The following is a 23,066-nucleotide window of genomic DNA, read 5'->3' on the forward strand; positions in this document are numbered from 1 at the left end:
TACACACACAGACTCCCCCTCCTTGCCGAGCAGTGACTACAGGCGAATGGAGAGCGAGAGGCAAACAGTAGCACCAGGCAAGTGCCTGCAGCAAGCCAGCAAGCCAGCCCACACCTCCCTTGCTTGCTACCGTGTGCACCCCCTACCCCAGACCAACAGAGAATCGCCACCAGATCAGACCAGTCCAGAAAACAGCAACAGGTAACAATGGGTGGATGGGTGAGCAAGTGAGTGGGCAGTGGGGATAGGTAGTGCATTCAGCTAATTGAAGTGCCAGGATTTTTCATGCAAAGTGTGGTATCTGCATATCAGTGGGAAGCATCCTATTCAGAATTCCCCCCCCTAAAAATAAATAAATAAATAATAAAACAACAACAACGTTTCCAGCTTTCCTTGAGACTTTTCTGGTATAAAAGATAGTGCATTGCAGCTTATTTTGCAGTGGGTGGTGGTGGTGCCCAAAAGGCCTTTAGGTCCAGGCTCCAAAATTACCTAGGTGCACCTCTGATGGCAGTGATCTTCACTATTTTTTCAAGTGGTGGCCACTTTGGAAAAAAGCCTTTGATGTGAGTGTCATTTCCCACTTGCTGACTACTGCACAGTATTGTGCTTTTCTCAGAGCTCTCTCTTAAGAGGAGAAAAAAGAGGAAAACACTAGATCTACACTTCCCAACTCTCTGTGCACATCTTCCAAGAAAGTGCAAGAGCTCAAAAGGGCTCAGTTTCCCTTAAAAGAGCTTCTTGGTACTGGGCAAAGTGCACAGTGGGAATGGTAATCTCTGCATGGTCCCCAGTGGGACCATGCAGAGTATTCAGCTTTAACTAAAGCTTCACACAGGCCCAAGAAACAATTACTCAGGGAGCTGCACTTAGGACTGATGGACCATTGGCCCCTGGGCCTTACAATGAAGAACACTGTAATGAAGAACATTGATTTAGGGCATAGAAAAGCTTTCTAGAATTTTTTTCTCAGACTCAAAAGCCACATTTACGTATACATATTCTTTTTTTTTCCACCTGTGGGCAGAATAAGTTTTGTTCTGTGCGGAACTATCAAGGCAGTGTGTTTGCACCCGCATTCAGAATGGGGCCTTCCTGATCAACCTGAGTGGGATCTAAAATGGACTGAGCAGAAAACAAAAAACTTGTGAGCAAAGGCATGTGGGCATGCCTTAGAGGAAACACTGGCCCAGATATGCAGAAGAAAACTTGGCGTACTGATCCAAGATTGCCAATGGCTACTGCCAGAGACATAGGTCATGATGGGTAGGAAGAAGCAGAAGTCTGCAACATAGTGTATGACCAGTGACAGTTGACATAGTAAGGCTGACAATTCTTTTTTCTCCTAGGATGACTTGAGTTTTTCTGGCAACTGTGAGTTTTGCTTGGAAAAAAAGTAGGATCATATTTAAAACAAATATATTGCAGAAAACCCAGATCACATAATAAGCTACCCTCAGGCACTAGCTTCCTATAGCGCCATGGGCATAATATGACTCAATTTCACTCCCTACAAAATAAGAGCAACAATATTGGATAGTTTCATTCCCTCCCTCCTGACAGAGAAACCATTTGCATGTCAAATATTAAAAACGCACCGACGCATATACAGAGAAACCCTCAAAATGTGGAATTCTCCCCACCCAAGACAACGATCATCATCCTTATTCTTTATACAGCATAATCTGTGAATGGCGCTCTACAAAGAATTAGCAGACATGACCCTGAATCATTCTGAAAGCGTGTCAAGTTCTGCTTCGCGGATGACGACGTGATGCTATCGAATCACTGCGTCCTAGATTTAACATATTCTCCTATTTGCAAACGCCAGTTTAACTACACCAGTCAGAAATAATCAGAGAATCCGTTCTACAGAGAAAGCAACTATTATATAGCGCTTTCTTATCTCTATGTTCTTCTTCCCACGATGGTTTCTACGGCTACAACAAAGCAGTTTAGAATAGCCGCCTCCGCTCACCCCCCCCCGCGCACGCGCACAAAACACCTTCCCACACCTTGACTAGCTCGAGGAGAGCTAATACCTTCCGTAACTGCCGTACGCTTGGGCTCCTTGAAATTGTTTCTGCCCAGCGGAAGGGTTAAAATGGAGACGGTCTTCCCACTCCCCTATCCTAGCTTCCAAGTTTCTCCCTCTGAGATGGATATTACCCCGCTTCGGGACTTTTGTGGCGCTTACGGAAGTGATGATATGGGGAAGAAAATAGAAAACCTTGCAGATACCATAGAGTAAGAAAGACTAGACTGTCATACTCCCTATAGACTTCTTTTCATTACCATAACATCCGTCTGGTTTCTGAATTAGCACATACACACACACACACCCCACCACCATCATCATCAAATCAAAGTATCAGCAAATGTACGAGTTCCTGCTCCTTTTAGCCTGGGTTTTATGTGGTATGATTTAAAACATTTAAAAGTGTAATGCGCCAATGGTGCACAAATTTCTGCATACAGTCGAGCGTGGGTCTCGGGTTGGGAGGGGAGCCTGAGAACACAATTTATATCGATTGACATCTGCTGCAATTTGAGAGCTGTTTTGTATGGGGATTTTGGGTTGGGAATCCTCCAGCCTTAGCCGCATCTCTAGCCTGTGATATTTACCACACGGGTTACATTACAGGGCTGTGGTAAGCGACTATCTTATTTTTTCCACCTAGTAGTAAGAAGAGTTGCAAAGTTGTTGAATGCTCTACTCTCAGCCTTAGTCTGATCCCTAACCTGCAATGTTTGTTTATTTGTACACTAACTTTCAGACAGAGGTCTCTGAATGCAGTTCATGTATATTTAAACACAGAGAGTCAATTACTTTGGTACTCAAAATTACAGCAGACCTGATTTAACTAGTCCGCATAAATGACCACCAGGAAAAACTGGCGGTAATTTATACAGGGTGGAGCAGCACCTTATTGTATTACTTTTTCAGGGCTGCTCAACTTCAAAGGGGCAGCGCGGCCCCTTCGGCAGCTAAGTTAAGGCTGCGCTGCAAAAGCAGCACCAGCCTTTTAACTCCAGAAGGGGCCGTGCGGCCCCTTCAGGAGCTCTTTAGGCTTGTGCTGCGTTTGCAGCGCGCAACCAGGAGCGGCTCTTTCCCTGCCTTTGCAGGAACCAGGAGTGGCTCTTTCCCTGCCTTTGCAGGGAAGAGGAGTGGCTCAACCAGGAGCGGCTCTTTCCCTGCCTTTGCAGGGAAGAGCCGCTCCTGGCTGGCACTGCGAACGCAGCGCCAGCCTTTGTTTAGCTCCCAAAGGGACCGCCCGGCCCCCGCTTGGGAGCTCAACTAGCACCCCCGCATCTGACATCAGACGCGGGGGGGCGTGTTGGAGCTGCGAGACACAGCCCCTGATTGGTTGGCGGCCCGGGTTCTTTAAACCTGTTGGCCCAATGGTGGCTCCGCCCCTGGTTGGGAAGCTGGGAAGTTGAGCAGGCCTGCTTCTATCTGGACTACGTAACACAGTAGTTCTGCTACTTTCCCAGCCTCAAAACATTGTTGGACGACACAGCAATGTTGTTGTAAGGTGCTTGCTAAGCTCAATCTCCAGAACTTGAAAAATAGTTATAATGGATTGCATTTACATTGGAAATTGCCTAGCTAGGGCTTCCTTTAACTGCTTAAATACTCAAGAACTTTGTGTTATTTCCCTTATGAAATAAGACCTGAGTAAGAAGTAGCAAGTAGTTGAGGAATGTCCTTAGGAAAATGGACATCCCAGAACACCTCATTGTTCTCATGAGAAACCTATAGACAGGACAGGAAGTCACAGTCCAGACGGAACTTGGTGAAACAAATTGGTTCCAGCTTGGCAAAGGAATAACACAAGGCTGTGTACTTTCTCCTTCTTTATTCAACTTATATGCTGAACATCTACTGAGAGAAGCTGGATTGGAAGAAGATGAGCATGGTTTTAGAGTTGGAGGAAGAAACATCAATAACCTGCACTATGCTACTCTGATAACTGAGAATGTGGATGATCTGCAAGCTCTAGTAATGAAAGTCAAGGAGCACAGTGAAAAAATGGGACTACAACTAAATGTAAAGAAGACTAAACTAATGACAAAGGGTGTAGCAACTGGCCTCAGAATTGACAATGAAGACATTGAAGTGGTGGATAGGTTCTGCCTTTTAGGATTGACCATCAACAGTAAAGGATCCAGTTGTCATGAAATATGCCGCAGACTAGCACTTGATAGGGTAGCAATGAAGGCCTTGGAAAGGATATTTAGATGCTGTGACGTGGCTACATCTACAAAGATTAGAATCGTTCAGACAATGGTTTTCCCTGTGACACTCTTTAGATATGAAAGTTGGACTTTGAAGAAGCAAGATAGAAAAAGCATTGACACTTTTGAACTTTGGTGCTGGAGAAGACTTTTGAGGATACCATGTACAGCCAGGAAAACAAACAAATGGTTTCTAGAACAAATCAATTCAGAATTTTCACTTGAGGCACAAATGACCAGGCTCAAACTACCATACTTCAGACACATTTTGCAAAGGCCCAGCTCCCTTGAGAAGTCCATAATGCTGGGAAAAGTTGAAGGAAAGAGAAGAAGAGGACGACCTGCAGCAAGGTGGATGGACTCGATTATGACAGCAATGAATGCACCACTGAGAGACCTAAAAGACCAAGTTGAAGACAGATCATCCTGGAGAGAATCTATCTATGTGGTTGCTAAGAGTAGACACCGACTTGACGGCACTTAATCAATTTAAAAAAGTAGCAGGAATTCTTCTCTTTGATAATGCCTTGTTTCAAGAGGAGCGGGAAGGAAAGAAGAATGCACTGGTGCCCAATCAAAGCGATGTTAAAATTCTGGATTTCTCCATTGATTCCTATGGGTGCCACTCACTTCCATCCCAGGAAACATTTAAAAATGGGTGCTCCAATTTTAGCTAGAGAATATGTATGAAAGCCTTTTACACTTTTTTTTTAAAAAAAACTTTGTTTCCCCGCCCCCTTCTTGTCTGTTTTGGAATCCGTTTTCTATCATGAGAGTTAATCTGCAACATGGGAGTACAAAGTGATTCAGCTGAGTACTTTATTTGCGCTGGGAGGTGCCAATTTGACTAGTTACCTTTACTGCAACATGAGGTATATTTGTGTATGAGGGTTTTTTGTTTTCCCCCAGGAATTCCGAAACAGGCAGCCACCAGAACGAGGGAGCAGCTTTATGACATCTACACTAAAGAATTTTTAAGCACTATAGACCGAATGTTATAATTGTACAAAAGGGTCCCTTAAAATTTTTTGGATGCTCTACATAGCACATGGGCTGTGATACTAGTTAGTTTCTCTAGTAACTTGGAAAAGAGCTGATCTTGTGGTAGCAACTAGCAAGCATGATTTGTCCCCTTAACTAAGCAGGGTCTGTCTTGGTTGTATATGAATGGGAGACTTGATGTTTGAGCACTGTAAGATATTCCCCTCAGGGGATGGAGCCGCTCTGGGAAGAGAGGAAGGTTCCAAGTTCCCTCCCTGTCATCTCCAAGATAGGACAAGATTTTTTTTTTTAATAGGACAAGATTTTTTAATTGAACCAACAAACTACCAAAGCATACAGTACGTCTCCAAGATAGGGCTGAGAGAGATTCCTGCCTGCAACCTTGGAGAAGCTGCTGCCAGTCTGTGAAGACAATACTGAGTGAGATGGACCTATGATCTGACTCAGTATATGGCAGCTTCCTATGTTCTTTCTCCTACCCCCCAATATGAGGATTGAAAGTTAACCACTTTTTCAGCTTCAGCCCTCCAAACTGTGATATCAAGAGTAGACCTACATTACAGGGTTATCATAAGCCACTATCACTCTGATGCTGCTAAAACTAAAATCACATACAGAAATTGAGACTTAATTTTGTGCATATATTAGGAAGCTGCCATATACTGAGTCAGACCCTTGGTCCATCTAGCTCAATATTATATTATTATTATTATTACATTTATATCCCGCTCTTCCTCCAAGGAGCCCAAAGCGGTGTACTACATACTTGAGTTTCTCTTTCACAACAACCCTGTGAAGTAGGTTAGGCTGAGAGAGAGTGACTGGCCCAGAGTCACCCAGCTAGTTTCATGGCTGAATGGGGATTTGAACTCGGGTCTCCCTGGTCCTAGTCCAGCACTCTAACCACTACACCACGCTGGCCCTCTATTGTCTACACAGACTGGCAGTGGCTTCTCCAAGGTTGCAGGCGGGAATCTCTCTCAGCCCTGTTTTGGAGATGCTGCCAGGGAGGGAACTTGGGAACTTCTGTTCTTCCCAGAGCGGCTCCATCCCCTGAGGGGAAGATCTTACAGTGCTCACACATCAAGTCTCCCATTTCAAATGCAACCAGGGTGGACCCTGCTTAGCTAAGGGGACACACCAGGCTTGCTACCACCAGCTCTACTCTCCTCTTCTTGGAGGCACTCAATCCCCGTTCCAGCTTCAGGGGCTCATGGGATCCATCTAGTCCAGGGAGTCTCAACCTTGGCTCCCCAGCCATTATTGGACTTCAACTCCCATCATCCCCAGACCCAATGGCCTTTGGTTGGGCATTATGGGAGTTGGTCCAACAACATCTGGGGAGCCAAGGTTGAGATCCCTGGATGTAGTCCAACACCATTCCTGCTCCCCACAGTGGCCAACCAGATGCCCCAAAGGAATGCCTACAAGTAGCTTAAGAAAGTAAAGCCCTTCCCTGCTGCTGCTCCCCACAGCAATGGGTATTCTGAGGTAACTACCTCTGAGCATGGGGGTTCCATCTGGCCATCATAACAAATAGCTGTTGAGAGAATGCCCCACCTTCCTTCCTTGTTTCTACGTTTTGTAGAGAAAGGGTGACCACATGCTATGCTTAGTTACAGCTATTCCAGCAGCCCTCTTATTTCTTTCTCAGTTCTTTCCCATTGGCAGCTGTCGCTTACCAGAAAAGAAAATGGCGCTAAAAGTAATCGGGAAGTCTCCTTACTAGACAATAGAATTGTCCGTCTAGGCTTTTTAAAAATAAGAGATCTATGGTAGGTACTATGAGGCAAGGAGGGGCGGGGACAAGCAATAGGTCAAGGGTGATGGGGCGGGGTGGTGATAACAGCGCCTCGTTCTGCTTTCTCAATGGGAAGGAAGTAAGGCGATGAGAGCTGTGGCGACAGCAGGAGCAACTTGCCCAGGTGAGGAGTTCGGGCCAGCAGGGGGATGCGGGGGGAGGCAGGGCACCCTCCCCTCACCATGAGCGAGGCCCACACAGCTTAGCAACCCATCCTACCCCTAAGGGCACCAATGGAAAAAAGGGGGCGGGCCCAGAAGGAGAGCATGTCGAGGGTGAGCAACTAAAGCTTGAGATGGGTGGTGCGCGGTCGTCTGTCTGTCCGCCCGCCCGCCCGCTTTCTCCTCCCGTGCCACGCGCTCCTAGAGCGTAACGGCCGTTCTCCTCGCCCTCCTTCACCTGCCGACTTGCTGCCTGGTTGGCCTGAGTTGCCCGCGCAAAAGCATGAAACGAGAGGCGGGAGTCTCGCGCTTCCCTGCGTGTGCGTTGCGTTCCATGTTCCAGTAAATAAAGAGGGTGCAGGAGTTATCCCTCTCCACTGTCTTTGCGTTTATCCAACTTATAACCCCAAACTTCGTAAATCTTCTGTGGAAACTTCTGCTTAAACCTCAGTTATACTGTCCACTGCATCAGTTACGTAGGATTCAAGGTCGCCTGTCCTGTAGTTTAGCATCCGCCTTTAGGCATGGGGCGCTTCTTCCTCCTCAGTGGCGGCGCGGCGGCCGCAGCACGTGCAAGCGCACGGCTGTTCACCTTCCAGGTGCATGCAGGATAGGCAAGAGATACACCTGCGTCCTATGCGGTTAAAGGCTTCCCTTCATTTCTGCAAGACAGGAGCTTTGCGTAAAGTTTCTGAGGGTAAAAGTAAACATTGTGATCTTTCTCTCCCTGTCCTCTGTATAGGTCGAGGCAAGCTGTCTATTGAGTCTGTTGCTCAAACATAAACTATTGATGAGGTGATACTGTACTCAGTTAATTTTTAACTTAACGGTGGACTTCCTCTGCACATTTGGTGTGTTTATATCTTATGCTTGTGTAACTTTTAAAATGCAAATACACTTATGAAAGAATAAACCAGTGAGCTGCCGATATTCTTGAGATCATAATAGGAATTTTGAATTGTGCTCTGATTGAGATTTGGATAGAAGAGACATAACACATTTAAATGGAATCCAGTACCTGAATTATCTTTAGGATTTTTGTATTTTTCTTAAAAGAAACAATGAAGGGAAACCATGTGGGTGGCAAATAAGGATCAGTCAGATTAACAACCTGATCCTTTGTAGAATTAGGCATGCCTAAGGCAAATGAAAATGGGTTATGCTATGCTCTACATCAGCTAGGTAAGAAGAAGGTCATTAATCCCAGTTTGTGTCTGCATGCTTTATTCTGTACTGGATCAGGCAGTAAGAGGAAGCTGTCTGCTTAGAAACAAGTCCCATCATTTTTTCAGGAATAACTATCCTCTTGGCTGGAATCCTGTGAGCACTTAACTGGAAGTAAATCCTACTGAACACTGTGGAACTTCTGATTAAACATGCATAGGATTGTGTTATTGGAAACAATTTGCGTTAGAAATAGTTGGATGTTGGTAAATATGAAAGTTATTTGTACAGCTGATATGCAACAGACAACTGCTGTTGTGCTTGCCAGTTAACATACTTACTGCAGTGTCCATCAGAACATTTGCTACTATCTCAACAGCCAAATGACCTTGGCCAGGCAGCATTTCAGACTTAAGCCTTTCGTAAAGAATGCATGCCATGAAAATAGTTCTCATACTTCAAACCTATTATTAGCAATGCCTTTTGAGCTATTAAACGAACGTTCCAGAATTACTTTTGAGGTAACAAACATTTTATGTGCTTTTGTATTATTTGTGAAATTCTGGCCAGAGAAGGGCAAAGCTATCTACACTTAACACTTTGGAGCACCAAGATGCCTTTGTATCTATCTTGCTTCAATTAATGGAGGTTTGTGGCAAAAAAATTAAAGGTAACGTGCCACTAATATAACTGTAAAATAACATTTGGTTTACATCAGAGTAGAATATTGGGGTGTAAACACAAAACATCAGAGTTTTAACATGCAGTTTGTTGAATGTCCTGAAAGCTAACTGAGAAAAACTAAATCAAAAGTCATGCAGTTTTAATGTTTTCTCCCTGCCCCTGATGAATATAAAAATGCTTATGGTATTATAATATAAAAATGTTTATGGAATATAAACATGCTTATGGAGAGAAAGATGCTGCTCTCATGCAAAGCAGGCCGATTAAAGCAGCAACAACAAAACTCTTTTAGCTTCGACAAATTTCTTTTTACATTTGTTGTACACCGCCCAGAGCCTTTGGATGGGACCGTTTATAAATGTAATAAATAAATATAGTGTAAATTCACAATAATTTAATTTTGCACATATGATGGACTTTGTACCTATTTTTAAAAAACTGCATGCATAAATGCTTGCTTACATTGTGGTTGAACAGTTGAAGCTGCTTCTGCTGAATCAGACCACTGGTCCATTTATCTCAGTATTGTCTATATTTATTGGTAGTGGTTCTCCAGAGTTTCAGACAGGTGTCTCCCCCAGGCCCAGCTGAAAATCCCTGCTATTGTACTTGGGACCGTCTGCATGCAAAGCATATTCTCTGCCACTAAATAGCTTCTTTCCCAAATCTGACTGATAGTGCGATTGTAGATATTGATACCTCTTTACTGAAATGGTTTTGATATTTTGAAATGTGATTTGAGAGATGGGCACAATACATCTTGTATGGGATAATTTCTAGAGAGTGATTATCTAGCTTTAAGAATACTTTCTTATTTATTTTATATCCTGCTTCTAAATCAAGAATGACTTCCAAAGCTGCTTCCAAAGTGCTTAAAATTAAAATCCACATAAAGATAAAAATATGAATGTAAAAGATTCAGAATTTTTGAAAAAATTCTTAAAATTTTGGAAGGTTTGCAGGGCCTTTCTCAAGAGCAAGGTACTGTGCTTTATCCCTTTTTATTTCTGGTTTTTTGGCCCTCTTTAGGCTTAAGGAACCTAACCCCCCAATTTCCCATAGACTCAAGGTCTCATGATTCACAGTTTCATTATCTGCAGTTGTAGGCTGGAATGGAACCCACATGGATAATGAAGACTACCTGTATGCCTACACTGATTGGCAGCAGCTCTCCAGGGTTTCATATAAGGGATCTTTTCCCGTTTTATGTGGGAAAACTGTTTTCTATTCTGCATGCAAAATATGTGCTGTGTCACTGAGCTACAAACCCTCTTTAATATAGTTACACACTCTCTCTCCCCCTTCTCTTCCTCTCTGTACTCTAGGCTCTTCCCTCCTGAGAGAGGAGCAGAAAGAGCTGTAGAGGAATTTAGGGGAAGGCTGCTAAATATACCAATCCACAGAAGCAGCCTTATTGATCTGCAGAGCCTTCTGGCCAGGCCCAGCACCACACAGGAGAATCCTTAGGTAGTTGCCAAGGGCTCCGTACTCCCAAGAGATTCTACTGCTGATGTCTGTGCTGGCCTTAAGAGAAGGATTGAGTCCCTCCACTTTGAGGAGGGACCCTCCTCTGTGTACTTTGATGGCATGGAATGCATATACTTCATTTGTTGCTGTAGTTGCAGACGTAGAAGCATGTTCTAGAAGGCAGACTCATTGTGCTGCCATACCTGCCACAATGTCCCTTGGATGATGTAGCATGCCACTGTGCTGTAGAGGAGGGCATTATGGGAAGAAAAAGTGGCAAGTGCAGTATGGTTTCTGATTGCTGCTGCAGCAGTGGCAAATATAATACCTTCCATACCTCAAAAGTAAAGGGAAGGGGGGCACCAGTGGAAACTTCTGCCACAGACCGTATAGCAGCATGGGCGGGGGCAGTCTTCATTAGGGATGTGTCCAAACCGGTTCAGTGGTTGTTGTCCAGACTCCTTAACCAGTTCAGAGGTCCGGCGTTTGAGCTGGTTCAGCGGCGTGTGCACGCATGCGCCTGTCGGGCACTTCCAGTTTGACACTGACTGGGGCAGCAAAGTGGTATGCTGCCACTCTGCGCCAGCTATGTTGGCGAGAGTGCCGGTGAGAGAAAGAAAGCGGGGGGGGGGGAGGTAAGAACACCCTCCCAGTTCCTTAAAGGTAAGCCACCCCCCGCCCCCACTGAATCATCGGTCAGACAGTTTGTGCATATCCCTAGTCTTCACTGGGTCCGCAGTATAGAGCAGGGATGTCAGACTGCTGCCCTCCAGCTGTTGTTGGCCTACAGTTCCCTTCATCCCTGGATACTGGCCACTGTGACTATTATTTATTTATTTACTACATTTTTATACCGCCTTTCTGCCTTGACAAAGGCACCCAGAGCGATTTACAATATTAAAAGATGCAAATTACAGAAAATTAAAAAAGGTTGTCTCAGGCTGTTGGTCTTTTCAGGAGCTGAGGTCAAGAGCTCCCTGGCCTGGGTGCCTCCTTTCTTGCCTCAGGGCACACTGGTCTTTCAGTACTCCTGGGAAGGTGGTGGTGGGGGCTGCCCCAACAGCCCTCACAGGCCAGAGCTAGGGATGATGAGTGTTGTAGGCCCACAACAGCTGGAGGACCGCAGTTTGACCGCAGTATGGAGGGAAGTATGGATGTGCACGGAACCACGGAGCTGCGGTCTGGCACTGGGGTGCGGGTTCCTTTACGGGTGGGGGAAGTAGAATGGCCTCCGGACTGGTCCGTGCACATCACTAGAAGGAAGGACTTAAATGCTCCCTTCCCACATGCTGCAATCCTGATTCCACCCCACCCTATGACTACTAATGTACTGTTCTTTAAAAAAAAACCACTCAACTTTGTTGAGTTGAAATTAATATAGCCAGTAGTTTTTCCAGTTTCAGTTCTTATTGGCAGCTCCGCTTCACAGTACACTTGCAAAATGTGTTTATTGCAGCCCAGTCTTATGCATGTTTACTCAGAACATGCCAGTGTTTGCTCAAAACATTGCCAGTAGAACTTATGCCCTACTAACTATGCATTGGGTTGTAACCGCAGTTTTAAAACATTAGGCTGCCTGTTCTTATGTCTTAAAATATCATGTTTTCTCATAATGTAATTTTTCAGATGTGCCATCTTTCCTTGGTCAAAACAGAAGCTTATTTGTGTTTGATTGAGTGTTTCTTTAATCCTAGGAGGTAAACTGCCATTGAGTTCTGTCCAGTACTGAATTGAAAAGATTGCATTCCTCTTTGACTATAAGGAATTTAGCAAGTATGCTGTGTTGTGGCCTCTTGTTTCTACATAATTCAGCTTTTCTCTCTAACTCTTGGTAAGAAAATATTTGCAATTGCATAATATTGCTTTGAGGGTGTATTTTGTATAGTTTGGGTTAGATGATTTGGAAGGAGAGCTGGTCTTGTAGTAGCAAGCATGGCTTGTCCCCTTAGCTAAGCAGGATCCATCCTGGTTGTATATGAATGGGAGACTATATGTGTGAGCACTGTAAGATATTCCCCTTAAGGGATGGGGCCACTCTGGGAAGAGCATCTAAGTTCCAAGTTCCCTCCCTGGCATCTCCAAGATAGGGCCGAGAGAAAGACTCCTCCCTGCAACCTTGGAGAAGCTGCTGCCAGTCTGTGCAGACAATACTGAGCTAGATAGACCAATGTCTGACTCAGTATATGGCAGCTTCCTATGATTTAAGAACACTTTTTGAAATGATCTCTCAATATTAGTGTTCCCTTTAACAGGGATTCCCAGATGTTATTGACTAGAACTCTCATAATCTCCAGCTGCAGTGGCCTTTGGCTGTGGATTATGGGAGCTGTAGTCATCAATATCTGGGAATCCCTGTTACAGGAACACAATTCAATATCCCGGCTTCCTACTTAAAATGCTTCTCCTTCCTGGGAGCATCGGCACCATGCCTTGAAATATACATCTCTCATCTCCTGCTCCTTCTTTCCTTCTCAATAGCTCCCGGCAGCCACTTGTATGCTCTCCCTTTCTACAGAAGGGAGTTCTTGTTTCCAGTATTTCATCTGATCCCGTCTGTTTGGAATATGGTCTTCTTCTGGATTCATATGATACAATTGTGTGATGCTGGGAAATCATAAGACCACTTCACTGTGCTTTTTATGATCTTTTAGGAAATTTTCAAGTACATTCTGTTAATAGCAAATAGTAGTATCATTATATATCCTGGCTTCTAAACTGAACAGACAAGTTTTAATAGCAACAGCCATTCTGTTCGTTATTCTCTCTTTTAACATGTAATCAACCTATACTAGCTGGGCCGGGTGCAGAGCATCTACACCTCTAGTTTGGCCCAGCCATTTGGCCCAGCCATTTTTACCATTAGGTAAAACTTATGTGGAGACTAAGGCCAGAACCATTGCTTCAAGCTGCTTTTATGGAAAAAAGGACCCTCGTGAGTGAAACTTTGAAACTCTCAGTATTATGAAATAATCAACAGCACAGAATGAACTCTTAAACTCTTCATTTTGTAAAAAAACAAATATTCATCATTTTAAAAGCAATTTGAATAAAGAATATGTAAATTCATGTACAGTCCTGCTAAATAATCATGAAGAACTCTGTATAGTAAAATCCTAACAATGTATGTATTCATTATTGCTTCCATAACCTGAAGAAAAGGCCTTGTAGCTTGTAGAAATTAGGAACAAACATTTACTTTCTAAGCTGTCAATTGAGATTCATAGTATACATTGTAATGTTGCAACCCTACATGTAATTGCAACAGTGCAAACTCTATTGACAGCTTATGTAATACCATGCAGGGTTATGGCCGTCGTTTTGGGGAATCCTTACTAACTTCTTCTAATTAGAATTAATGTTCAAGAGTTCATTTTTGCATACATGACTCTTAAGCAGATATAAGATTGTAGTATCTTAGGGTCTTGGAGGCCTTCTAGACCAGCTCAGTGCAGGAAGCCCTACAGAATCCTTGATAGAGCCCCTGGTGGCGCAGTGGTAAAACTGCCGCCCTGTAACCAGAAGGTTACAAGTTTGATCCTGACCAGGGGCTCAAGGTTGACTCAGCCTTCCATCCTTCCGAGGTCGGTAAAATGAGTACCCAGAAGGTTGGGGGCAATATGCTAAATCATTGTAAACCGCTTAGAGAGCTCTGGCTATAAAGCGGTATATAAATGTAAGTGCTATTGCTATTGCTATTGCTAAGTGCTAGATGGTCATCCAGCCTCTGTTTTTAAACCTCCAGTGAAGGAGAGCCACCACTGCATGACGAAGACTGTTGTACTGTTGAACTGATAACATAAGAACAGTCCTGCCTGATCAGGCCCAAGGCCTTTCTAGTGCTGCATCCTGTCTTCACACAGTGGCCCACCAGATGCCCCTGGGAAGTCCATGGGCAAGAGCTGAGGGCATGCCCTCTCTTCTGCTGTTGCTCCCCTGCAACTGGTATTTAGAGGCCCAGGTGTTTTAGCCTTGCCTTATAAGGAAGGTGCTCTAGGCCCCTGATCATCTTGATTGCCCTCTTCTGCACTATCTCCAGTTCTATAACGTCCTTTTTGAGGTATGCTGACCAGAATTGTACACAGTACTTCAAATGTGGCCGTACCATAGATTTGTATAAGGGCATTATATTAACAGTTTTATTTTCAATCCCCTTCCTAATGATTCCAAGCATGGAATTTGCCTTTTTCACAGCTGTCACACATTGAGTCGACAATTTTAATGAGCTGCCCACCATGACCCGAAGATCTCTCTCCTGGTCAGTCACCAACAGCTCAGACCCCATCAGTGTATATGTGAAATTGGGGTTTTTTAGGCCTCAATATGCATCACTTTACACTTCCTAACATTGAACCACATCTGCCATTTTGTTCTTGCAGCTTGGAAATTTCTTCCTTATATCTAGCATGAATCTACTTCCTTGTAATTTCAGCTCATTGGTTCCGGTCCCGCCTTCAGAAGCTACGGGGAGTAATTCCATTCCTCATTCTATATGATAGCTGTTCACGATTACTAACATTTATATACCATTAAGTTCTCAAGGCAGTTTACATTAAAAAACAACAAGCAATAAATAGATGGTTCCTTGTCCCAAAAGGCTCGCAATCTGAAACAAAACTCAAGTAGACACCAGCAATAGCCACTGTGCTAGGGTTGGATAAGGGACAGTTGCTCTCCCCTTGCTAAAAATGAGAAAATTACTACTTTAAAAGGTGCCTCTTTCCTTGATTAGTACAGGCCCTTCTCACAGGTGTAACAAATCCCAGTATATTGCAGCACTGCACTGCAAGAAGTCTTGTACTAGTGCTTGCATAAGAGTTTATGGAATAGCACAAAGACATTTTATCCTCCCACTCATTATTTGGATGCAAGCCCCCCCCCCCCCCAGTTAAAACAATGCAAACAGCAATAAAAGGCCAAACTCAGTTAAAATTAGTGCTGATCTGTATTTCTTTCTTTTCACTAATATTTTTCTGGGCAGCAAAAATGAGGGAGTGGGATTTTTGTGGGAGGGCTCACAAAAGGTTTACAACTTTTCAGAGTAGTAGTGGGGATGAAGGTGGCAGTATTTTTCTTGCATAGGACTGAAAAGCTGCTGCCTCTGTGGGCAGCAGCAGTAGCACTAGAAACACTGTTTGTCTCTGGCAGCTGGCTCCATTTCCCTCCCCGAATGCATTCTTGGAAGTGGGGGTGGGGGATGGTGTCCCAGGAAGGAAATGGTATCCCAGGAAGGAAAATGGAACTGGCTAGGGATGTGCACGAACACTGGGAGGTTCAACATTTGAAGGTGGGGAAGGTGCACTTACCCCTTTTTTCACTCCCCCCCCCCGCCAGTGCTCGGTATTTGCAGAGTCCTATGGGGTGGCAGGGAAGTATGCTGCTGCCCCATAGGACTTTGCAAATACCGAGTGGTGGTGGGGGGGGAAGTGGAGGGAGGAGTACGTGCACCCTCCCCTGCCTGGTTCCTTGCACATTTTTAGAACTGGCTACTACTTTAAAGAAGTTATGCCATTTCCTGATGCGGTAGATATGGAGAAATAGATCTGGGTGTCATCAGCATATTGATAACAACCTACACCAAACCTCCTGATGATCTCTCCCAGTGATCTCATGTAGATCTTAAAGTACATTGGAGACCGTATGGACCCTTGTGGAACTCTATATATTAATTCTCACTTTGCAGAGCAGCAGTCCCCAAGAGACACCATCTGGAATCTACCAGAGAAGTAGGAATAGAACCTCTGTAAAACACTGCCACTATATCCCTCCTCCCTCACATGACCCAGAAGGATACCATGGCTGATGGTATCAAAAGCCGCCGAGAGATCCAGAAGGACCAACAGAGTCATACACCCTCTGTCAGTTCCCCGTTAGAGATCATTCATCAGGCTGACCAAAGCAGTCTCAGTCCCATTGCCTACTCAAAAGCCAGTTTCAAATGGGTAATCTATATCATCAGTTTGTTATTTCTCTTTGTAAACCGCCCTGAACCATTTTTGGAAGGGCGGTATAGAAATTGAATTAATAATAATAATAATAATCCAAAACTGCCTGGAGCTCAGAGGCTACCACCTGCTTAATCACCTTGCCCAACCATGGATGATTGGAAATGGGTCTGTAATTTTGAATGATCCAATGCAGGTTTCTTCAAAAAATGATATCCTCCTTAAGACAAGGAGGCATTCTGCCCTCCCTCAGAGAAGCATTTATAATATTTACTTGACCCTCTCTGGTAATACAATTACTGGATGAAATAATCCACATTGGACAAGGGTCAAGAGAACAGGTTGTAGGGCGTATTGTCCGAGGTAGTTTGTCTACCTCTTCAGGAGTTACAAACTGAAAGTGGACCCAGTCTATTGCTATAAGAGGAGCTGCTGGACACCTCCACAGTAGACTCTGCTGTAATTGTGGAATCCAGCCCAAGTATGAGAGATTTTATTCATAATATTTACAGGGGAATAATGAATAGAAATGGAACAAAACTGAAAATGCAGTTAGTTTAATTAGAATATGCTCTGAAGGCATTCTGAAATTGATAGGGTTCAAATATATGCTATATAAGCATCAAATATAGCTTCTTTAGTAACTCATGATTGTCAGCTTCAAATATTTGTTTTATTTCCCTCTGTTGGCTAGGCACAATCAATGATCTCAAAAATATTGCTCTTGGAACTTTATTGACATCATCCTTTATGCTGCTAAACTAGGGCTCTGCAGTTATGGACTTAAAAGGTGGAAGGAAGAAGCATTGTACTGTTGAACATTCAAGGGCTTATTAGAGAAGCATATTTAAACAACAACCTTTTTAATTTTATTTCAAACACCAAAATGTATTAGGTTTGACAAATAACACTGAAGGGTATCCCTAGTTACATGTTCTTGTTTCTTTGCTATCAATAGATCTATTTTGTATTTGTTACACCGAGCTATAGATTACCCCCGCCCGCCGTTCCACACATATAGACTCGCTGTAATGTATTCGTATTGAAAATGCAATGTTGTCCTTGAGAGTAGCATGCTTGAATGTGTTTTGACTTTACTAAGGATAACAAAATAAGAAGAATGCTTTCACTGTTGCTTCTTTTCCACAACCACTGCAATTTCATCAATTGGTTTAGCTGCGGAGTAGGGTATTTGCATGTGCAGAACTGCTGAAATTATAATGCAAATCATACTTGCTCTGTCTTCAAGTTTTTGTCATTCAAGTTTTCAATGACCTACTTATGAATATAGGTAGTATTTTGCACAAATGTTTTAATTTTCATTCCATATGATATGATAATATATTATAAACAGACTACGTGCCCTTTTGTTTTGATGTTCTCTTCACTGGTGCAGCACCAGCTGTTGTTGCTAAAGTACATGAACTCCAGATCAAAGTTAAAAAGGGATACTAATTTAGGAATGTCATCCTCTTGGCATAGTGCAGCTTTGAGCCAGGAAAATACAGTAACAAAAGATAGGGATTTTAAAAGGCAAGTGGAGGAAAGCACTCTGGCTTTGTTTTGATAGGATACCACTTCAGCTGTAGCAAAACAGAACTTCTTGTGCCTTAGCAGCTAAAGTGTCAGTATTGGATCAGGTATTAATATGATAAAGCTGCAGCATAACATAGCAAAAATGTTTCCCCCAAACATAATAAAAAGGTAGTTACCATACTATTTAATATGCGAAGGTGTAGCCCCCTTGTATTACCAATGTTTCAGTCATGCTATTAAAATAAAATTTTATTTATAGTAGTATATATGTAATAATATAATTATTATAATTGCTTTGACTTGATTGCTTGCAGTTATTGAGATGTTGGTTTCAGTAGCATGTCCAAGGCCAAATAGGAAGTATGTTTATTCCCTAGGATCCCTAGGCAGATTCCCTCATTGTCTGTAGAGAGTTCAAAATTGTTGAGGTTACTAGGATACAGCAGGAGGCTGGTGGATTCTAGACAGAGAAAAGTAACATGTTTTTGTTAAAAGAAAGAGAGTGCCTTGAAATGTACTTCCTAAATGTATGTCAGGGCTTGTCTGTACAAATATGCACCTATTCGCTCATACATTTCATAATATGTTCCTTTTGACTGGGACTGTAGGTTTTTACTGGATTATTGCTGAGGTTAGAATTTGCTTTCTTCCTACCATATTAATTGACAGCAAGCAAAATTTCTGGACTTGTGAAGGCTTCACTGGACTTCTGTACAGGTTACCCAGATACACTGACTTAATCCTCCCAGTATCAAATTTGCTTAAAAAGAGCCTTAAAGGTTTTGCCTTGTGTTCTATATCCAAAACCAGCAGATACATTACAATTTCAAATTATCTAATATTTAAAAGAAATTGCCCTCATTGTTCAGGACTCTCAAAATGGTAGCCCAGTTGAGACATTCTAATATGCAAATGCATTTAAATTTAATTGAGCAATTGCTTAAATGCCAGTCAGCTAATTAAATATATTGAATTGGTTGACAGGCTTACTTTTTATCTCTTGTTATAAGAAATGTTTTTCTGTTATTACTTTCTATATATGCTTCTCCCTCTTGCAGTTAGTGGACTCTTACTAAGGGAAATTAGTGGCTTTTAATAATAAAAATGATTAAACAAACATGACTATTGGACTATCCAGATTTTTTTTTCCGTAAGAGAAGGATAGTGAAGGAAAACGCTTGTATATGATTGTGAAAAGCAAAGTGCAGTATTTTGAGGGAAAATATATAAGCAAGGTTCTTGACAGACAAGAGGATGTAGAAAATCAGCTTTAAAAGTAAACACCAGTTAAAGGTGGAATATGAGAGTAGGACAGTGGTTAGGAGCAGTGTTCCCTCTAACAGGGATTCCCAGATGTTGTTGACTACAACAAGCAAAAGCCATTGCAGCTGGGGATTCTGGGAGTTGTAGTCAACAACATCTGGGAATCCCTGTTAGAGAGTACACTGGTTAGGATGAATGTGTTGTGAAATAACATTGATATTGCAATAATACTAGTGCCTGTTTTACCAGGCCCTAAAGACAACCTAGAAATGGAGTACTGATAATTGTATGGATATCCTGCTGATTGTGCTTATTTGTATTATTAATACACATAATTTCCCTCCCTAAAAGCCCACTAACTGCAAGAGGAGGAAACATATATGGAAAGTGATCCCACAAAGTATTTCACTAGAAGTAAGCATGTCAACAAATGAAATATTTTTAATTGGCTGACTGGCATATAAGCAACTAATTACTCAATTAACTGGACAGATAGCAAAAATACAAATAGAAATCTTATTTATGGTGGCTCAGCATATCTTATTGATGGGGTCTCTTTACTACTGACAGATCAGATAAGCAGCCTGGGAATACTACTTGATTCAGTGGGTCAGTTCAGATGGAATGTTTCCAAATTGTGGATTGGAATATCAGGGAAGTGTTTGTGCTGCTGCCTCCCCCTTGCTTGCCACCTTGTAGGTTTCAGTTCTCTCCCTCGCTTCCTTGTTTGAACAACTTTTGAATAATTTGTTTGAATAACGTTTTCTGCCATAATCAGACCCATTCTAGAATATCGGATTGTATACCCAGCATGTTTCAGGCATAGACAGGAGGTTATCACAGCAGATTTTCCAGCCAGTAGTGAGAGGAGCCCCAAAACCCCAGTTCCTTTCCTGTCTTGCTTCAGGCAACAACACAGAGAGAGAGCTCTTCAATTCCTAATCACTACGACTAGTCCTTCTATCTCTTCCTTCCCTTCCTCCTCCAATTTTCCGGTGTGTGAGGGTGGGAAGGGAGTCTATTGATTACAACAAATTCCAAACAGTTTTTTAAATTTCTAATTCGGACCATCACTCTGTTCATTGCTTTTGCTTTCTGGTTTTCCAAATTTATTTTATTTATTTATTTTACATTTTATATCCTGCTCTTCCTCCAAGGAGCCCAGAGCGGTGTACTACATAGGTTTCGCCTCACAACAACCCTGTGAAGTAGATTAGGCTGAGAGAGAGTGACTGGCCCAGAGTCACCCAGCTAGTATTATGGCTGAATGGGGATTTGAACTCGGGTCTCCCCAGTCCTAGTCCAGCACTCTAGCCACTACACCATGCTGGCTCACTGAAATGAAAGTGGGCTTTGCCTGCTTCTAAGGGTGACACTACCCAGACGTTTGCTGCCCTCACAGCTAGTGCAGACCCATCAGCAGCCCCTAAGAAGGCCAAAAAGAAAATGAAGCACACACTCCCAGCTGCTCTGCTACCACCTGCAAAAGTAAAATAACAAACTACAGATCGCTTGGCTGAGCGAGTGGCTTTTATTGCAAGCGGTATGTCAACAAAGGCAGTTGTGATAGATTCCCTCTCCGTGCCTTCTAGCACACAATGCCACGAAACAAAAGCAGTGCCATTTTTCCACCTGCAGATGTTTTATCTGGCACCATCTTGGAGAAGGGGGAACCAGTCATACTACTTATTATTTATTTATTTATTTATTTGGTTTGATTTGATTTGTATACCACCCAAAATGGCTCAGGGCAGTTTACAATTAAAACAAACCACTAAAACAGTAAAGAGCTAAACAAATTTAAAAACAATATAACAGTTAACAATTTAAAAACATTTTAAAATAACAATTAAACAGTTACAGTAATCAAAACCCCCGATTACTTCTCCCTGCAGCCCAGCCAGAAACACTAGAGACACCCAACAAGGGGCAGCAACCCGAACGAAACCCAGTGGTCCCTGTAACTGAGTAACAATGCCTTGGGACCTACCAATTCAATGAACCCCATCTCCATTTAGGAAGATACTGCACAATGGCTTCAACAATTCATTGCAAATGAGTTTCACTCCCTCCTTCCCTCCATACCCCCTGCCTTTCCTACTGTCCATCCCTGGCAACCCAGGGCTCCATCCAAGCCCTTCCTATCCTCCTTCCCGAACTCCAGCCCGGCTTGTAAAGCTATTCTTGTGGGAGAAAGGGGGTGGTTCTTTCCCAGATTCCTCACCACCACAAAAGGAGAGCCAACCACTCCTCTTCCTCCTCTGAGGAGAACCTTCCAAAATGTCCCTCTCCAAAGGTCAACTCTCCTATCCAACCCACTCCTCCTCCAAATGCCAACCCGGTGATTCCTGCTCTTGCCCAACCTCCTCTACCTAATGCTTCTTCCTCTGAGTCTGAGGAAGGCAAGATATCTGATGGAGAAACTGCTACCCAGCCCTTCAGTATGAACAGGTTATTCCAAACTGCTGATTTTGAAATTCTTATGGCAAAAGTGAGGAGGACCATTACTGCTGTAACTACTCTGGAACCCCTGGCTCCAAGCTAGGACCTGAAGGTGTTTCTATCCTCCTCAACATCCCCCCCCCACTTCCGTACCCTTCCCCCCGCTCTTCCATTCCACTGTGTCAGTGGAATGAACTTCTCCCTTTGCCCATAAACCGGCCATTCCTTTCCCTGCCAAACTGTACTCACTGCCATAAGAGATCTCAGCCATTTCAGTCCCTCCCGTGGTAGATGCCCCAGTGGCACAACTGGTCTCGGGGGCCATCATGAGTAAAGATGGCAAGGAACAATTAAAGATTCCAGAAGATAAGAAATGTGAATTTTTTTCTGAGAAAAACTCATGATTCTTCAGCTACGGTAATCAAGGCAACAGCAGCAAACTCCATATTCTCCAGAGCCTCCGTCCTTTGGGCCAAGGAGCTCTTACAATATATTCACCCGAGAACACCAAACTCTGTCTAGGAGTTAATAAAATGGCTGAAGCTGCAGCCTTCATGGCTGACTCTAACTTGGATTGCATATAATATGCTTCCAGAGCTATGGCATCCACCATGGCGGTTAGAAGATGCCTATGGCTGAAACCAGTGTTCCCTGTAAGAGGGATTCCCAGATGTTGACTACAACTCTCACAATCCCCAGCCAAAGGCCACTGCACCTGGGGATGCTGGTAGTCAACAACATCTGGGAATCCCTGTTACAGGGAACACTGGCTGAAACACTGGAAGGTTGATTCAAAATCAAAACCAATTCTCACCTCTACCCCATTCAAGGGAGCTAAACTCTTTGGTGAATCTTGGACCCCATTTTGGTCGAGACACATGATAAAAAGTAACCCATGCCCTCTACCAAGACAAACTCACGTAGACTTTTCAGAGGGAATTCATCCTCCTTTCGTTCATCTTTCAGACAACCAGATTATTCCCTGGGCAGCTGCTTTCGAGACAACTAAACCTTCTCCAGACAAACTCCTCACCCCCAGTGGCATCAACTCCCCAGAGGAGTATTCAGACACCAGTTCAACAAACAGTCTCAATCCTCCTCATTCCAAACTCACAAACAATTACTCGCCACATGTTGGAGGCAGACTCTTAGATTTTGCACAAACCTGGACAAGAGTCATCTCTGACCACTGGGTCCTCAAAACAGTCTCCGAGGACCTTACCTTGGAGTTGGAGTTTCCTCTCCCCCCCCTCCCCCGCCATCAAACAGCTTCATTTCAACACCAGTTCCAAAGAAGCACAACAAATGGCTGTACATGTTCCAGGAGATCCACGTTTCCTATACATCTAGGCTATATACCAGTAC

The 23,066-nt window shown here is 43.3% G+C and overlaps 1 protein-coding gene across 39 annotated transcripts in view; it reads left to right on the plus strand.

Annotated features, from left to right (window-relative positions):
• The first annotated feature begins 2,022 nt into the window (after positions 1-2,022).
• PPIP5K2 (diphosphoinositol pentakisphosphate kinase 2) overlaps positions 2,023-23,066 on the plus strand; it is a 152,545-nt gene continuing 131,501 nt past the window's right edge. For 28 of the 39 annotated variants that reach the window (XM_053300880.1, XM_053300898.1, XM_053300894.1 and 25 more), the window contains exons 1-2: positions 7,047-7,166; positions 12,213-12,349. The gene's annotated coding sequence lies outside the window, so the exon portion shown is untranslated. Of the gene's footprint in view, positions 2,248-2,362; positions 2,381-2,518; positions 2,652-7,046; positions 7,167-7,391; positions 7,524-7,602; positions 7,901-7,945; positions 8,055-12,212; positions 12,350-19,607; positions 19,674-23,066 lie in introns of those variants that run through there. The other 11 variants (XM_053300881.1, XM_053300886.1, XM_053300887.1 and 8 more) reach the window with 11 other exon arrangements.

Source organism: Hemicordylus capensis, chromosome 2, assembly GCF_027244095.1.
Source record: "Hemicordylus capensis ecotype Gifberg chromosome 2, rHemCap1.1.pri, whole genome shotgun sequence".
NCBI lineage: Eukaryota > Metazoa > Chordata > Lepidosauria > Squamata > Cordylidae > Hemicordylus > Hemicordylus capensis.